Source organism: Lissotriton vulgaris, chromosome 7, assembly GCF_964263255.1.
Source record: "Lissotriton vulgaris chromosome 7, aLisVul1.2, whole genome shotgun sequence".
In the NCBI taxonomy this organism is placed as follows: domain Eukaryota; kingdom Metazoa; phylum Chordata; class Amphibia; order Caudata; family Salamandridae; genus Lissotriton; species Lissotriton vulgaris.
The window spans coordinates 1399343481-1399361979 of NC_141695.1; the positions used below are offsets into that span (position 1 = coordinate 1399343481).

General features: G+C 50.4%; 1 protein-coding gene across 4 annotated transcripts in view; it reads right to left on the reverse strand.

The window, feature by feature from the left end:
• Positions 1–18054, reverse strand: part of LOC147705718 (sulfotransferase 1 family member D1-like) — a 190102-nt gene extending 172048 nt beyond the window's left edge. For 2 of the 4 annotated variants that reach the window (XM_086932146.1, XM_086932148.1), the window contains exon 1: positions 17831–18016. The gene's annotated coding sequence lies outside the window, so the exon portion shown is untranslated. Of the gene's footprint in view, positions 1–17830 lie in introns of all 4 variants that reach the window. The other 2 variants (XM_086932145.1, XM_086932149.1) reach the window with 2 other exon arrangements.
• Between the last annotated feature and the right edge of the window lie 445 nt (positions 18055–18499).

Below are 18499 nucleotides of genomic sequence, written 5' to 3' on the forward strand. Positions count from 1 at the left end.
GCAATGCACGAGGGACTATTTTACATCTCAAAAGTACATCGAAGACGCACATTACATTATTTTTCTCTCCCTTTCAGCCCTTTTAGCCTCTTTCCCAGCTCCCAGCCAGACCCTCCTTTTGTCTATCTCGTTATCTTCTCCACTCTCGCCTCATTTTTTTTCTTTATTTTCTCTCACGGCCTTGTAAATATGCCCCCTCCCCCATGCACTAAATCGCACTTTTCTTTTGATCCACATACTTGTTATCCTATGTGGGGAGTATTTCCATGTCGCGCGTGATGACTACCACATTGTACAAGCTCTTTGCGATGAATGAAGTGTGAGAGACACCTTTTTTATTTATTTACTTTGTGTTTATTAATTTATTTTTAGCAGAAAAAAATACTTCTGTCACAAAGTCCGTGTCAAGCAAGAGCTACAGCGCGTGGAGTGGAACAAACTCCAGCCAAGGGTAGGCCATGCTGGATGCTTTGACACATTTTACCCTGTGTTATTGTTTGATTGGGGCTGGAACAGCTGCGGAATATGCACCACAGAGCATGTTTGTTCAACGCCCGTGAACAATTGTCAGCGAGCATCTAAGCGCGGGTGCTATATCTTAGAGGCGTTAGATATGAAAAGAGGACTGCCCCTGCCTGGACCGTCCTCGCTCTGATAATGTTGATCTCTCATCAGGCCGAAGCGCGGCGGCCTGTCATGGACTGACTCCTAAGCAAATATTTACTATTTCACAATAACAGAGGCTGCAGTACACAGGCGGTTCCGGAAATTACATTTGATTTCATTTGCTAAAAAAGTGTTTATGGTGAATCAAGCTGATGTAATTTCACCAACCTCGCCTGATTAAGAGTTTTTGTGTGACTTTTTATTTTTAATTACGGGTTCTTACTTTATTTACGTGGATTAAGATGCAGTTTGAATCTTTAACGCAACATTTTATGTACGCCTAAACTCGGACCTATATATGCAAAATTCGTATATATATGGCGTTCAGTTGCTAAAATGCACATGGATAGGGTGATACAGTGTTGCCCTACTTTGTTTTAAACTTCTCGTTCGAGGTAAGTGTTACAGACTGCACCCTTTATTTACAAAGCTTTACCTCGATAACTTTGTTTCCGCCATGTGTACGCTTGTTGTGTTTACCAATTAATTCGAAAGTATACATATTTTTTTCTGGGAGGGTCGTTTGAGAATTGCTCCGATGGCTTCTTCATATCCGGTTTCTAATGCAATTCGCAACTGTAGTCAGGCGTTTTGGCTATAGAATTAACACCTTTACAGACAGACTCTGGGCTAGAAAACGTCATTTTTTTCAGCCACCCGGCTTTCTTTCTATTTCGAATTGCGGAGACATGTAAAATGTACAGGAATTGCATTTTAATGAGTGGCTGATTTGTTAGCTTAGAAAAAGAACTGCCCATTTTAGAATGATTACACCGTTCCATGGTATTATAGATGGATGATTTTCCCAACCGATCTATTAAAAAATATTAAGGCTCAAAATTATCTTAACACTAGTGCGATGGACCTACTTATCAACCATGTCTTCTGAGGCAATAGAAAATGCTACCTTCTCTGCCTGCAAAGCGCCTCTTATTATAAATTGTATCTGAAATTATCCAGTTTCTATAAATCCACCCATTCACACTTTCATCCATCTCCGTGTGCTGCCACTTCTACCCATCCACCCTCGCATGCAGGCACGCCCATCCAACCATATATTCATCCAAGTATGCACCTATCAACTATAAACGTATCCATGCATCCATTGAACCACCCATTCACATTTGCATCCATCCATGTGTGCCTCCATCCATCATCACCTCCACATGCACCACCACATCCAACACCATATCCAACACCACATCCACCACCACATCCACCACCACATCCACCATCACATCCACCAACACATCCACATCCACCGCCACGTCCACATCCACCACCACATCCACCGCCACATTCACCGCCACATACACAGCCACATCCACCACCACATCCACCACACCCACCACCACCACATTCACCACACCCACCACCACTACATCCACCACCCCATCCACCACCACTGCATCCACCACCACCACCACCACATCCACCATCACCACATCCACCGCATCCACCACCACCACATCCACCGCATCCACCACCACATCCACCACCACATCCACCAACACCACCACATCCACCACCACCACCACCTCCAAATCCACCTCCACATGCACCACCACATCCACCACCACATCCACCACCACATCCACCGCCACATCCACAGCCACATCCACCGCCACATCCACCACACCCACCACCACCACATCCACCACACCCACCACCACCACATCCACCACACCCACGACCACTACATCCATCACCCCATCCACCATCACCACCACCCCCCCATCCACCACCACCACCCCATCCACCACCACCACTGCATCCACCACCACCACCGCATTCACCACCACCACCGCATCCACCACCACATCCACCATCACCACCACATCCACCACCACATCCACCATCACCTCCACCATGACATCCACCGCCACATCCACCGCCACATCCACCACCACATCCACCACCACATCCACATCCACCGCCTCCACCACCACCACATCCACCACCACATCCACCACATCCACCACCACTTCCACCACCACCGCATCCACCACCACCACATCCACCACCGCATCCTCCACCACCGCATCCACCACCACCACATCAACCACCACATCCACCACCGCATCCACCACCACCACATCCACCACCACATCCACCACCACTTTCACCACATCCACCACCACCACATCCACCACCACCACATCCACCACCTCCACCACATCCACCATCACCACATCCACCACCTCCACAACCACCACATCCACCACCACCACCACATCCACCCCCACATCCATCACCATCACCACCACATCCACCATCACCACCACCACCACCACCACATCCACCACCACCATATCCCCCAGATCCACCACCACCACATCTATATGTGTGTGTGCGTGTGTGTGTGTGTGTGTGTGTGTGTGTGTCTGTGGCTCTGTGTGTGTGTAGGTGCAAATGCAATGTTCTTGGATTTTCGTCACAATAAAATACACTGAACATAATCTTCACAAAAGTTATTTACAAACGTTTAAGCTATTGCCATTATAAATTACAATAACTTTTATTTAGCACCTTAAGTGCTGCGCCTATTCCAACGGCCGACGGCACCACTACCTCGGGAGTGCTGCCGTCGGCCGTTGGACGTTCCAACTGCTCCTGCGCAATGGAACGTTCAGCACTGGAGCTGGACGTTCCATAGCTGCTAAGGTGTTAGGTATTAATTATTTACAAAATTAAAAGCCATTGCTATTTGTAATATCAATACATCTAAGTCACGTAAATACAACACACATTGCATTACAAATGCTATAGGTGTCACATTTGCGAAAGTTAAAACTATTGACATTGTAACTGACAAAGCTATTAATTTTGCTATTTTCAAAACCAACACATAAATAAATCAAGCACTGGCGTTGCCAATAGGTCTCGCAGTAGGAAAGTTGGAGCTATTTGTTTTGTAAATGACAAAGCCCTTTATGTTTTTAAAATGAAAACAAAAATAAAAGGCATTGTTATTTGCAATTGTAATAGCTCCAACTTTCTTACTGCGAGACCTATTGGCAACACCAGTGCTTGTTTTTAAGTTGTCACTCACTACCGAAAAGTGATGCTTCTAAAGATACCAGTCAAAAGCTCTGCTGTAGGAATCTGATCAATACATTATTTTTGATTCAGCACTAACTTCTCATACAAACTCAGGCATTTATATTAGCTGTTTTCACAGTCCAAAATGTAACCCTAATAAGCGATTTCTTCCTTTCCTGGTCTTTATTCGAGTAGCCATTCGATACTTGGAAAATTTGGCACAACAAAGCATTTTATAGATACATTCTGCTCCCAAGAGCATGGTTGATGAGCTTTTGAAAACTGAAGTTGTGCCTAGAAGACCTCCCTCACTTTGCAGCACACTTTGTTTCCAATCCTAGTTGACGCAGAGCACCAAGGCGCCTAGTACATCCTGCCTTTAGTAAGCTTACACTTTTTTGCTCTGACGTTGTAATCCACCAAAGAATCAATATCTTCCCTTTCCTTGGAGAAAGGCCTTCTTCAAACAATGTTCAATTTGTATTCCTCTGGATTTCTCTGTTTGTATGAAATTGACAGTATGACGATCCCCATAGCAGAAGGAAAAGCAATTCATTTTGCCCTCTGCTAAGCCGTGGGTCCCAGCTTTGTTTACTCTGAGACAATAACACATGGGGCTCTTTGAAAAAGTCTACGTTCACTTTTATAGTTATGGTTCTGAACATATTAATGTTATTTTTATTTAACAGTTATTTTCTAGAGCGCCATGTCCACCTAGTCAGATTTCAGGGCGCTGTACATTGCATCCAGGTAATGAGCCAGTGAAAAAACAATCGACTTGAAATGTTCTAAAAAAAAGTCATGGATCGAAAAGGGAAACAGCTGACTGACAATCCAGGCAATTACGTGAACATTGCACACAAAACAGACATTGCACATACACTTTGTACTGACGGAGCCACCCGGCCCGTCCACGCACGCACGCATACAGCCTGAGGGCGGGTCATGCCCCAGGTATAAATAAACGGGCGCGAGACCGCCTCGGGGTCTTCGGCCCTAACTGCAAGCTAGTGTCTGTTGTCTGTTACTGCACAACTATTTAGTTAGGCCCCACTCTGCGGCCTAGGTTGTCCCTACCCCCGCTAACTTTACACTGGCAACGAGGAGGGTCCTCTACCCACGCCTTGCCCCCGCGGACACGCCTGCAGTGTCCCGCGGTGTGTCGGACGCCGCGCTCACGCTGCCTGCGCTCGAGCCTGCGGCTGTGGCCTACGCCGCCTTCCGCGAGGGAGGTGCTGCTGCCTGGGCCCGATCGGCCCCGTCGGCCCGAAGATCTCAACATCGGGCCTGCCTCGGCGCTCAGGTGAGCCTCTCACCCCCTTATACTCGAGGCCTCACCTTGCTGTCGGCTACCATCGTCGAGTGTTCTGACCACAGGGGCCCATCTCCTCACGCCCTGCCACCGATGGCCCCGCGCTGCTGTGCATGGTTGGCGGCTGACACCACACGTGGGCACCTGAAGTGCGTCTGCCGGGGGGTAGCATCGGCCCCCGACGCGTGCCCCACCCCGCGCTCGGGGTCCGTGGATGTGCACGGCCTGCCCCTGCATTATCACGCACTACCATTGTCATACCCACGACCTTCAACACAACACGTGGCCCTCGTGCCACTACGACTAGAAGATGGACGTGGATGGCAATGGCAATGCAGCTCTTCAGCCCCCAGCTCCTCAAGCGCCTGCGGCTCTTCCGCCTCCGGCTCCGGCCCAGCAACAAGTGGTCACTCCTACCGCACAGGCGTTAATCCCCGCGGCCAACGCCGCACCCGCCCCGCCTGGCCAAGCCATGGCCGCGCCACTACCACCGTTCAGCGAGCTATCTGACCCGCCCACGGCGGATGCGCGGTGGCGCCTCTGGCTTGGGCAGTTGGAACACTATTACGTAGGTGTGCGTGAGACTGACGCCAAAGTGAAGCGCTCCCTACTCATGTGCTACGGAGGTGATGAGCTATACGAACTGTTCGAGACCCTGCCGGACCGGGGTGACGAAGATGACTACACGGCTGCGGTCACGGCGCTCAATCGCCATTTTGACCCACGCGCCAACCCCGACTACGAATGGTTTCAACTACGCCAAGCCCGTCAAGCGGAAGGCGAGTCAATCAACGTCTACTACGCAAGGCTTCGCAAGCTGGCTACGTCCTGCGAACTGCCGGACCGGACTCTGGAAATCAGGGCACAACTCATACAAGGCTGCAGGTCAGTCCAACTGCGGCGTCTCATTCTACGACAGCCCCGGATTAGTCTCGACGAAATCCTCGTCCTAGCAAGATCGCATGAACTCTCCAATGCCCGGGCTGAGGCTATGCAAGCGGCGCTCGACAGGCCCGCCGCGCCAGCGAAACACGTGGTGGTGAAAGAGGAACATGTCGATGCTCTATGTAGACGGCCTTACCAGACCACCCAGAAGCCCCAACATCCCACGTCGCCGCGCTCGGCTTGTGGGAACTGCAGAATGGATCACCCGTCGCAAGGTCGGTGTTTTGCAAGAGGAAAGACCTGCTCAGACTGTGGCAAGCTGAACCACTTCGCCAAGGTGTGTCGAAGCAATGGCAATCGCAGAACTGGCCAAAGCGGGAGGAGCATCGCCCAAGGTGTGCGCCAACTGTCGCTGGAGGATCCCGGCGCCGACAGCGACGCCGCTCAGTCGGCCTGCAGAGTTGACGAGGAAGATGACGAAGTGTTTTTCGTCTCGTTCGTGGGACGAGAAGGTTCGAGAAGGAGACCACCGCCCATGTGCGAGGTTCAGATCGACGGATCCCCGGTGAAGGCTTTGATCGATACCGGAGCATCAGTTAATGTGATGGACAATGTACAGTACGAGCAACTGTCCCCCCGACCACCACTGTCACCCTCGAAGGCACGAATATACACATATGATAGCGATGACCCGCTACCCCTGCGCGGCGTGATTGATGTTACAGTCGCATGCAATGGACAGGAAGTGAAGACCAAGTTCCACGTGACCAGCGGCAAGCGCGGCACGCACCTCAGCTGCCACACGGCGGAGGACCTACAACTAGTATTCTTCGCTAACCAGGAACATGAACGGCATGCGGAGACCTTGTTAGATGAATTCCCAGCGCTCTTTCAAGGTCTAGGCCGCCTGAAAGGGAAGACGTTCAGATTGCACATCGACCACACGGTGAAGCCCACGGCACTGCAGCACCGAAGAGTCCCTTTTCACTTGCGGCCGCAGGTGGAAGCCGAACTGAAGAAACTAGAGGAACTCGGCGTAATAGAGAAAGTGTCAGGGCCCACCCCCTGGGTGTCCCCCCTCGTAGTAGCTCCCAAGCCAAAGCAACCGGGAGCCATAAGACTCTGTGTGGACATGTGCCTCCCCAACAAGGCCATTAAGAGGGAAAGGCACCTCACGCCAACGATGGACGACATCGTGGCAGACTTAAATGGGGCTCGCTGGTTCTCTAAATTGGACTTAAATGCGGGATATCATCAGCTAGAGCTTCACCCGGACAGCAGGAACATCACGACCTTCTCGACCCACGTCGGCCTACGCAGGTAAAAACGCCTGAGCTTCGGCGTCTCCTCCGCTGCGGAGGTTTTTCAAAATGCGATCAGAGAGACACTGTCGGGACTTCCAGGCGTCATCAACCTGAGCGATGATATCCTCGTCTTCTCCAAGACACTAGAGGAACACCATGGTCACCTTCGAGCCACGCTTAACCGACTGGCGGAACACGGCCTCACCCTACACCGGGAGAAATGTTCCTTCTACAACGAATCAGTGGAATTCTTTGGCTACGTATTCTCCCGAGACGGCTTGAAGGTAGACCCGAAGAAAGCGGACGCCATCCGGGCGGCACCCAAACCGACCTCCGTGACTGAAGTCTGCAGCTTTCTAGGGATGGCCACCTACTGCGGTCGGTTCATCCCTAATCTGGCGTCCCTCTCGGAACCCCTACGCACACTCACGAAGTCGGGGCAACCATGGCTGTGGACGGAGAAGGAGGACGGAACGTTTCAGGCAGTGAAGAACGCCCTGATAGACGACCAGGTCATGGCCTACTTCAGACCGCACCGGCAAACAGAGGTTGTCGTGGACGCCAGCCCGGTGGGACTGGGCGCAGTCTTACTACAGAAAACTGAAAATCAAGAATGGATCCCCACAGCGTATGCGAGCCGAGCACTGACTCCGACCGAGATGAGGTATGCGCAAATTGGAAGAGAGGCACTCGCGATCAAGTGGGCGTGCCAACACTTTCACCTGTACCTGTTTGGCCATGAGTTTAAAGTCATCATGGATCACAAGCCACTTGTGCCGCTCTTCGGAGGCTCCGCCAGGCTGGCCCCACCCAGGATCGAAAGATGGGCCGTTCAGCTCCAACCATACCGATTCGAAGTCATCTTCCGCCCTGGAGCAGACAACCCGGCGGACTTCTTATCAAGACATCCGAGGCAACCCTCTCCCGAGTCAGAATTAGCAGATGGAGAAGATGTGGAAGAGTTCGTTAGGGCCCTGACTCAAGATGCCTGTCCCAAAGCGCTCACGCTGGAGGAGATAGGGGCCGCCACGGGAGAGGATGAATGCCTCAGAAGAGTAAAAGCCACACTTGAGGAACACTCCTGGAAGCGCTTCCTTGAGGGGTGCGGAGAACTCACGCCAGAAGAACAGACTTTCCGGCAACAGATGTGGAGGGCCCAGAGTGAACTGAGCATGGGGCCCCACGGTGTGGTGCTAAGAGGCACTACCATTGTCATACCCACGAACCTGCAGAAAGAAGTCATCCGCCTCGCCCACCAAGGGCATCAAGGAGTGGCCAAGACCAAAGCCCGCCTGCGCAGTCGGGTGTGGTTCCCGGGAATAGACAGTGCGGTGGAGACTGAGATCAAAAATTGTCATTCGTGCGCCATCACCAGCCAAGAACCAGTGCCACACCCCGTCATCACAGAAGACTTGTGTGAGACCCCGTGGTCCAAAATCAGCATGGACTTCGGGTCATTCCCGGATGGGCGGCAAGCCTTGGTGCTCATAGACTCCTGCTCAAAGTTCCCAGTAGTCGAGGTGATTCAGTCAACCGCCTTCTCCCATGTGAAGCCCGCGCTCGACCGCACGTTTGCCATGCTGGGTTTCCCGGATGAGGTGAAATCGGACAATGGACCGCCTTTCCAAGGCAGCGATTTCAAGGCATACCTCAGCAGGAGGGGAATTAACCACACAAAAATCACGCCGCAGTGGCCGCAGGCAAACGGCGAAGTCGAGAGGTTTATGAGAACAATGAACAGAGCCCTTAAGATTGGAGTGGAACAGAGGGAAGCCCCAGAAGAGTGCCTGGCCCAGTTCTTAAGCGCCTATCGGCTAACCCCACACTGCACCACCAAATGCGCGCCGGCGCACGTCATGTTCCGCAGGACCCCGCGAGACTGCATACCGACAAGCCCGGCATGGAAGGCCCCCGAGCTAGACCATGAGGCAAACCAGAACCGAAGAAGGAACACCAATGAAAGAGCCAGCCGCACCAGGAATGCCAAGGTCAGACCATTGGCGGTCGGTGATCGCGTGGTGCTGAAGACCCGTCAGCGCAGCTGGAAGTATCAAGCCACGTTTGAACCAGAGATATGGGAGGTCGTGAACATTCACAGCACAATGGTATCGGCCACACACGGTAGGAGGGCGGTGACCAGGAACGTATCATGGTTCAAGAGATTTGCCGGAGAAAGCATCGAGAGGAGAGAAGAGTCCGAGGACGGGGAGGGAAGCGACGAATACCCATCGCCTCCGGGGACCCCGATGGTACCACCTGCTCGAGAAACACCAGAGTCCAGACCGGCCTCAGACTCTAGCACAAGCTCAGAAAGGGGAGCATCTAATCATACAGAAAGCGGAGCACCAACCACAACGCAGCCAGAACGCGAGGAGTCCGCGGCAGAGCCACGGAGCCACAGATACAACCTCCGACCTAATCCAACCCCCAGTCAGAGACTCAAGGACTATGTATGTGGTCTCCGCGTCTCTGGGACTGTAAAATAACCTGGACTAAAGAACTGTAGGTTTGGAGGGATGTACTGACGGAGCCACCCGGCCCGTCCACACACGCACGCACGCACGCATACAGCCTGAGGGCGGGTCATGCCCTAGGTATAAATAAACTGGCGCGAGACCGCCTCGGGGTCTTCGGCCCTAACTGCAAGCTAGTGTCTGTTGTCTGTTACTGCATGACTATTTAGTTAGGCCCCACTCTGCGGCCTAGGTTGTCCCTACCCCCGCTAACTTTACACACTTGTATTACAATGGCACTCTCCAAACTCCCGGATGGGCCCTTGTCTGCAGACATGCACTGCCCGGGGCCCAGAGGGGCCCATGGAAGGCTCAGTGTCCGCAGACAGCAGTAGCTTTAGAGAGTTCAAGGGCATCAGTGACCCGGTGGCACAGGCGTCAGACGCACTACAGACCAACACAAACAGGCATCAAACACACAGACCACAACCACACAAACACCACAAACACACCAGGGACCAACACACACAGACCACAAACACACCAGGAACCAACATACACAGACCACAAACACAAAAAACTAAGATATCTGTTTTTGTTGTAGGAAAAACTGCCAAATAAAATGCCGCTCAATTGCCGCTAAATTTCCATATTTGTGCAGCTAAATTTCCATTTTTGTGCCGCTAAATTTGCGAATCCATGCCGCTATATCCTGGGGGTCTGAATAAGCATAGTAGGTGCACCCCAGAACAATGAGTAGGTGGCAGGTTCCTGCAGTTAAGCTAATATGTCCCACCCGGTTAGCTATATCAGTCCCGCGGGGTAGGGTCGCTGTCAGCCAACATAGTGTGCCACCGTCCCAGGACATGGGGAGGCAAGGTGTCAAGCACTAAAGGCTCCTAGGTAATAGAACATTTGGCATGTCCAGGGTTCAACAATAATTGAAATTCAACGGGGCAGTTTGTTTTCCAGCCCTGTATCTGCTCAGTGCGGGCAGTGTGATTCCCCCCCCTCCCATCCGTGTATATGTAGAGTGGGGGTGAGCAAGACTGAGTCAATCCTTAATGTCAGACACCATAGTACAGGCGGTGAGCACTGTTTAGAATCAGAATCCTATGAGCCAGCAGGCCTAGGGGGTCTCACAACCAAGGGGAGCTGAGCTGGAGATCCCCACAGGAATAATGGATGCTGGGCAACAACAGGTAGCCCCCCCCCCCCGCTCATTGTCACATATTCATAGTCATGGACACGCAGGTGTGTCATGATTCAGAAAGCAGAGGACCGTGCACACACCAAAGCATACCCCTTCTCGCCCTAATAGCCTAGAGGAGGCAGGCGGGTGTGGGTGCGGTCAGCTAACTAGATGGCTGCTGTCCCTTAGATGTGGGCACAGGTGTGCAGGACACACAGTGCTAGCTGGACGGCAGCTAGACGAGCTCAGCAAATTCATAGGGCTGTTGAGCTGCGGTGTAGGATTCCGCCCCGCCTAGAGCCGTCATGGGGCAGAGTCATGTGAAGCAGTGGAACTTTCCCACAAGTGGATAAGTTCTTGGCACAAGTTCACAGGCCAGAAGGGCTTTGGGTTCATGAGCCACTACCTGATCCTGGCTAACGTCAAGGGCTATTGGGATATAGAGGTGTTCATCTATCAACAGTAGGGAGTGATCCCTTCCCTTGAATAGGCAGGGGGCCCGTAAATGGGAACTTGCAGGTGAGAAAGGAGCTGTTTGGTGGGGGGCTCTGTTGGCGACAGTGGCCGCCGCCAGAGCTGTGGAGGAGTTACAGGGCGATCTGGAAGCAAATGGGTTCAGAAGGGTACCTCTGCACGGCACTTAGGGGTGCCAGAGCCAAAGCCCAGGAGCTTCATGTGAGGTTCCTGGAAACCGTGTTGGCGCCCCATTAGTCCTTCAGGCGGTTGTGGGCCGGAACAACCGGGGGCTTGCCTTGCTACGCTCCGCCCTGAAAGGGGCGTGAGTAAGAAGGGACCACGTGTCACGTGATCCGGGAGTAGGATCACCAGAAGGGGCAGCACAGATGGGGTTCGCCTCAGTGCTGCTCGGCTCATCAGGCGGGCAGGTGACGAAAATGCTGCCTGCCCTTGGATCGCCCATAAGATAACCCACCATATTACATAACGTTGTATGTAATAAACCTGCAGCATATTTTCCCAATACAAAATCTGTGTGGTGTGTAATTATTTGCATGCAAACTATGTGCTTGGGGGTGGGGAGTGTTGCCATGATGGTACTATGCTGCTGCCCGAGGCCACCGCAGGAGGCCACTCAAGAGGGCGGGCCTCTAGTGGCATCGGGCAAGCCACACCCCCCTTCCCCTTGAGGTGGCAGGGACTCTGGGGGAGTCCCCTTCTGGGGCACAGGCGGGTCCGCGTCATGTCCACTGCTCACAAAAGGGGGACAGGATCCACAACAACTAGCATGAAGAAACGGTGTCAGCAATGCGTTAAGGGCAGTTGTTGGACCAGCGAAAAGAAAGCTGCCAAAACAGTGGTCGTTGGGATGGCAAATGACAGGGACACTTGGGGCGGAGACAGCACAATTAAACTGCACCAATAACACATAAGGGTGGCCAGTATGCCGTCAGAAAGAAAAGAGTTGCAATAACAATGGTCCTTGGAATGCCTGGCGGCTGGGACACAACGAGGCAACAGAGAGAGCCAGAGGGGATGGCCGCAAAGCAAAAACGGCACTTGCAGCACTGGAATGCCCGGAAAGGGCCTCGGATGTCACACAACGGTAGCAAGGGAAGCCTAGAAGCTGCAGCTCACATCTCTGAGGGACCTTCATCTCCAGTGCATGGACAGGAACCTGTGTCAGATGGTGCTGTGAAAGATGATTCACGGCGGTGGTTTGGCTTAAGGCTTTGGATCAATTATTTATGACTGTATGATTGAGTTATGATATTCTTGCGTACTTTAGGGCGTATATAAATGATCAATTACTGTCATGATTTATGACCATTTTATGATGTATGACTTGATGTAATAAACGGCTACCCTTTACCTCCACCCATGGTCTCTGACTCCTATTGAAAGTAGTTGGTCTGGGGCAGGTTAAAGTAACTTGTCAGCTCCTGCTCTTCTCTTCGGAAGCAGTGACACAGGAACTTCTTAAGACTAGGGCTTCACCATGTGGTCACAGAAGTACAAGAAGGGTGTGGAAAAGCACATGGAGGAACACAGAACTGAAGAAAACCTACAAGGAGGAGCACAGAATGGAAAAAACGTCTGGCTAGACTGGGATACAGGAAGGATGTGTGAGTCAAGTGGACGTGGCAGGAGAGGTGAGGTGTGAAAAGTTATGAGAAGAATGGGGTACAAAAAAGGTGCAATAAGGGACAGGAAGTGCACAGTGAGGCACATGAGGCATGTACTAAGGTACAGGAAGGATATGGGGAGGCACAGGAATGGTTTGGGTCAGACAAAGATGAGTTAAGGAACATGGGACCTCTGTGGTGTACAGATAAAAATGTCAGTGTGTAGATACAGAGTGTGTATGAGATGTTACAGCTGAGGGAGTGAGGAGGTACAATAGTGCAGGAGGGATGCCATAACACATGGAGGGCATGCAGTTCACTGGTAGAGAGTGGCAATATACAGACAGTGTGCACAGGTACGATGCGGGTGTTGAAAGGTTTGCGGCAGATATGTGTGTGTGTGTGAAGGGTACAGAAACAGTGCAGGGATATGTGGTAAGGGGTAGGTACAGTGAGACTGTGGCGAAGTCGAGTAATTGTTGAGGCAAGCAGTGTCTAACCAGGCATGCAACGCCCATTGGGCTCAAAGGGCTTCAGCCCCCCCCCCCCTCGTGTGTGGCAGCCAGGGATGAGACAGCTTCCCAGGCACACACACAGCCAAACCTGAGTACTTCACAGGTTTTTAAAATACCATTTGCTTGTTAATAAGGCTTTGTTGTTTTTTCACCCTTCATAGAGCCCATGCATCTCCACTTTGCATATTGCTGGAAGAATCAGCCACCCCCCCCCCCCCCCCCCCCGAATTTTTTTCTTAGCGCCAAACAAAATTTGGCTCTGGTTGCGCTTCTGTGTCTAACATAGGTCAAAAAAGTCCAGATCCATTACATGTTTTCACTACAATGTTTGACTATGAGAACTAGTTCCATTGAGTTTCACTGTATGCATATCTACTTTATGTGGATATCCCAAAAATGTTGAGATGGTAGTCTGCACCTACGTTTACACCCCTGGTTTAGGGAGTACAAGGAAAGTATGGGGAGGTAACATACGGGCTGGCGTTGGACGAGAGTGTGCTGTAGTGCAAGCATGTGGTTTGAGCATCAAGGGTCGTGTGAGAAGGGAATACGTGCAGCGGTCACAGGAGAGGGGAAACAGTTGAGTGACAATTAGAAACTGCACTGGGAAGGTCAATGGACGTATAGTGGCTGTACGGTATGTAACTGTTACCACGCATCTTTTAGCACGAAATACTGTTACAACGAAACTATTACCACGCAGGACCCTTTACAACGAATACCTTTACAACGCATTGCACTACAATGCAGATACTATTACAACGCATACCATTACAACGTAAGTATAGGTAAGTTTATCTTTTTTTTAAAACATTTATTAGGGGTATTGGGTTTGGGTTTTCAGGGTTGGGTTTGGGTTTTGGTGTACAGGGGTATTTTTAGGTTTCAGGTTCGGGTTTTGGGGTACAGGGGTATTTTTAGGTTTCAGGGTTGGGTTTGGGTTTTGGGGTACAGGGGTATTTTTAGGTTTCAGGGTTGGGTTTGGGTTTTGGGGTACAAGGGTAGTTTTAGGTTTCAGGGCTGGGTTTGGGTTTTGGAGTACAGGGGTATTTTTAGGTTTCAGGGCTAGGTTTGGGTTTTGGGGTACAGGGGTATTTGTAGGTTTCAGGGTTGGGTTTGGGTTTTGGGGTACAGGGGTATTTTTAGGTTTCAGGGCTGGGTTTGGGTTTTGGGGTACAGGGGTATTTTTAGGGTTCAGGGTTGGGTTTGGGTTTTGGGGTACAGGGGTATTTTTAGGGTTCAGGACTGGGTTTGGGTTTTGGGGTACAGGGGTATTTTTAGGGTTCAGGGTTGGGTTTGGGTTTTGAGGTACAGGGGTATTTTTAACATATATTTACAAATTATTAAATACAAGTTAATATAATTAATTTAAATATTTATTAATATTTAATAATAAAATATTTAATAATTAATTAAAATATTTAAATAATTATTTATTACATTATTTAAAAATATTATATTCTTACCTATACTTACGTTGTAATGGTATGCGTTGTAATAGTATCTGCGTTGTAGTGTAATGCGTTGTAAAGGTATTCGTTGTAAAAGGTCCTGCGTTGTAAAAAATGCGTGGTAATGGTATGCGTGCTAAAAGTACGCGTGCTAACATCATATATCCTGGCTGTACAGACGTGATGTCTAGAGATACACGGGGTAGGTAGGAAGCTATACCAGGGGCGGCTAGTGACATTTGAAAGTGGTGGGCCGTAAACTAATTTGCATATTGCACTGCAGCGAGCGAGCACAGCAAGCGAGCCGGAACCACCTTGCATCCATCCATACATCATTCATGCATCCACCCATCCATCCACCCACCCACCCATCCTGCATCCATACATCATTCATTCATGCATCCACCCATCCATCCATCCACCCATCCATCATCCATCCTGCATCCATTCATGCATCCACCCATCCATCTATCCACCCACCCATCCATCCTGCATCCATCCTGCATCCATCATTCATTCATGCATCCGCCCACCCATCCATCCTGCATCCATCATTCATTCATGCATCCACCCATCCATACATCCTGCATCCATCTTTCATTCTTGCATCCACCCACCCATCCATCCTACATCCATCATTCATTCATGCATTCACCCATCCATCCACCCATCCATCCTGCATCCATCCTGCATCCATCATTCATTCATGCATCCACCCATCCATCCACCCACCCATCCATCCTGCATCCATCATTCTTTCATGCACCCATCCATCCATCCATCCACCCATCCATCCTGCATCCATCATTCATTCATGCATCCACCCATCCATCCATCCATCCATCCACTCATCCATCCTGCATCCATTCTGCATCCATCATTCATAAAGGGGTGGGGATCGTGGGGAATAAACATTGCATGTAACACTGACAAACACAAATGTTGCAGAAGGGCAGCAAAACGAGTGTAAATGAGGGCAGCAAAACGAGTCTAATTGACGGCAGAAGGGCAGCAAAACGAGTGTAAATGAGGGCAGAAGGGCCAGCAAAACGAGTCTAAATAAGTGCAGCAAAACGAGTCATTAGCAGTTAGATTGCCGACAAAGCTACACTCATTTGTAGCAGCGCGCCAAAAACCGCCATTCCAAGCGCGTGCATAACGACGTTACTTCCTATAGTGTTTCTTTAATGAGTTAATCAGGTATTTACTTTTCTTTCACCACATTTCATAAGCAAACCTGTGCTGCCTAACTGGCGATTGCTACTGCGGCATAATTTAATAAATAAAAATCACTCGGCATCTATATTTCTCAAGGTCGGATTTCACTTTCCGTGTACACTACACTACTACAGTGAACCCGTTTAGTAAACAATGTTCCTTCATAGCACTCTGATCATACCTGAGCTGGTGTGAACGCCGGGTCTCCCTGGCCGAGCGGTTCCTTCTGGACTTGACTGTCGCAGTGTCGCCCTCTCAAGTATTCCTTCCTGGGTCCGGACAGGTCAGGTCTGAGGTCAAGTCTTCCATCAAACGAACCCCATAAACAAACAGAGGCTGCAGTACGAGGGAGGGAGAGAGCTCTGGCCCCCCAGACAGGGGGTTATGTACCCGGGCTAGGTATTGACCAGCCAATCCTGGCTGGGGGGGCACCATAACTGCTCGCCCAGTCGCCCTGTACAACCCCGGGGGCTGCCGCCCGTCCCCATGTCCTCTCTCTAAAGGGAAAATCAGGGGGGAAACAATCTGCGCATGCGCGGGCATGTTTGTGCCCAAAAGTCGACATGCGCAGCTTTAGCAGGCCCATCAGGCCCCCACCCCCCCTGCGCACTCCGGGAAAGTCGGGTGTCTCCCGGATTCCCAGCCGGCAGGTAGCGCGATTTTAAAAAAAATGTGTATGTGGTTTAGTGGCGACGCGGTGGGTCCATGGGGCTTAGTGGGGCTACGCCCCTACACCCCAATGGACACACCGCGCCTGAGCTATACCAAAGGTGATGTGGGTAGTGGGACGTTGCATTGAGATTCGGAGGGTGGGGATGTGCTGGGAGTATGTGTGGAGGCACATAAACGGTGAGGCTGGGGTTCAAAATGTTTTTTTTTTCAGATTTATATAGCGCGAACTCGACCGAAAGGTATTGGAGCGCTTTACATGAGCACCAGCTACGTTGCACAAGGGCACATTCATGATTTTTGGTAGGCACGGAGAGATTAAGTGATTTGCGCAGAATCAACCGGTTCTCCAGCTCCAAGACCGGCAGCTCTAGCCGTAAGGCCACATGCTCACCCGGTGTGTTTTACTATTCATCATAGACGTTGTGAGGTTCACCGTTGCAGCTTGATAAACGCGTCCTCCTGGTGCTGCCGCGGGTACAGAATGCCGCTGACTAACAGGCAACATGACTCCGTAAAAGCCTGAGAGCACTTTAGGAAAAACCCTTAACCTCAGGAGCAAAAGGCTGGTTTGGAAACAGGCGCATGCGTTCTTTATGCAAAAGAAAGGGGCGAGGTGTGTTTATGAGGGCTGCTTGGTGAGTATGAAAAACATATCGGGCGGCAGGAGTGGCGTGAGAGTCTGTGTGTCGACTCGTGTTAGAGCAAGAGAGGAGGAAGAAAAGTGTTTTGATGTGTTTGAGTGAGAAAGTGAAGGGTGTCGAAGGACCGATGTGTGCTCTCAGAATGGGACGTGCAAAGGAGAGGGGGCCAAGGGGAATTGTGGCGCGCGTGTGTGATGAAGAAGGACCTCTGTCTCTGAAGACGGTCTTCGTGGGATTTTGAGACTAATGTGTGTGCCACGGTTACAATGTATTTTATCAGTTAGTTAAATAAGCGGCTCCAAAATCTGGACTCTTAAAATTGATACACCAGATTAATGTGACGTTTAAATCTTTTTTGAACAAGAGCAGGATAAAAAAAAGAAAATACGTGACCCTACCTGTTTCCTGTTCTCTTCAGAAATCCTGCTGCCTGCAGCTCCCTTCAAACAATCTTCAGGAGTGCCGGACTCGTTCCAGCTTGTACCTCCCCGAGAGGCTTTGCTCCGCCCCTAGGTCCACTCTTGGACAATAGTGAGAGGCGCAACCAAGGGCGGCCATGTGACAACAGAGGGCTGTTGTCCCCCTCTCTCTGTCATCTGCGTCTCGAAGTTCTGAAGATCACGAGTTTGTTTTATCTTGCTGTGTTACGTAACGTGAGCTCTGCCCAAGAACCTAGCAGAGCTTTTCGTGAGCAGAAGATTACATATTACAAAATGCTACATTCATTTTTTATCAAAAAACTAAGAGCGCCAATGCTGCCTTTGAATGATTCTCACTATCTTCCCATCTCACAATCGATTTAAACAAAAAGTGAGGAGATCAATGTCTCTTGAATGAATCTTCAATTTTATTGTTTATATTTTTTCATTTAGAGCTTTTTAGTTTTTTTCAGAATTTCTTTTTTTCAATTTGAAAAGATATATGACATACAAAATATGAAACACATTATATACATTTAAAACAATCCCCAACCAACACTCTCGCATACACTCAATTGTGAATCACAAGCAATCACAGTCAGCCACTCTCACACACTCTCAACAATACAAAAATATCAACAGTTCAAT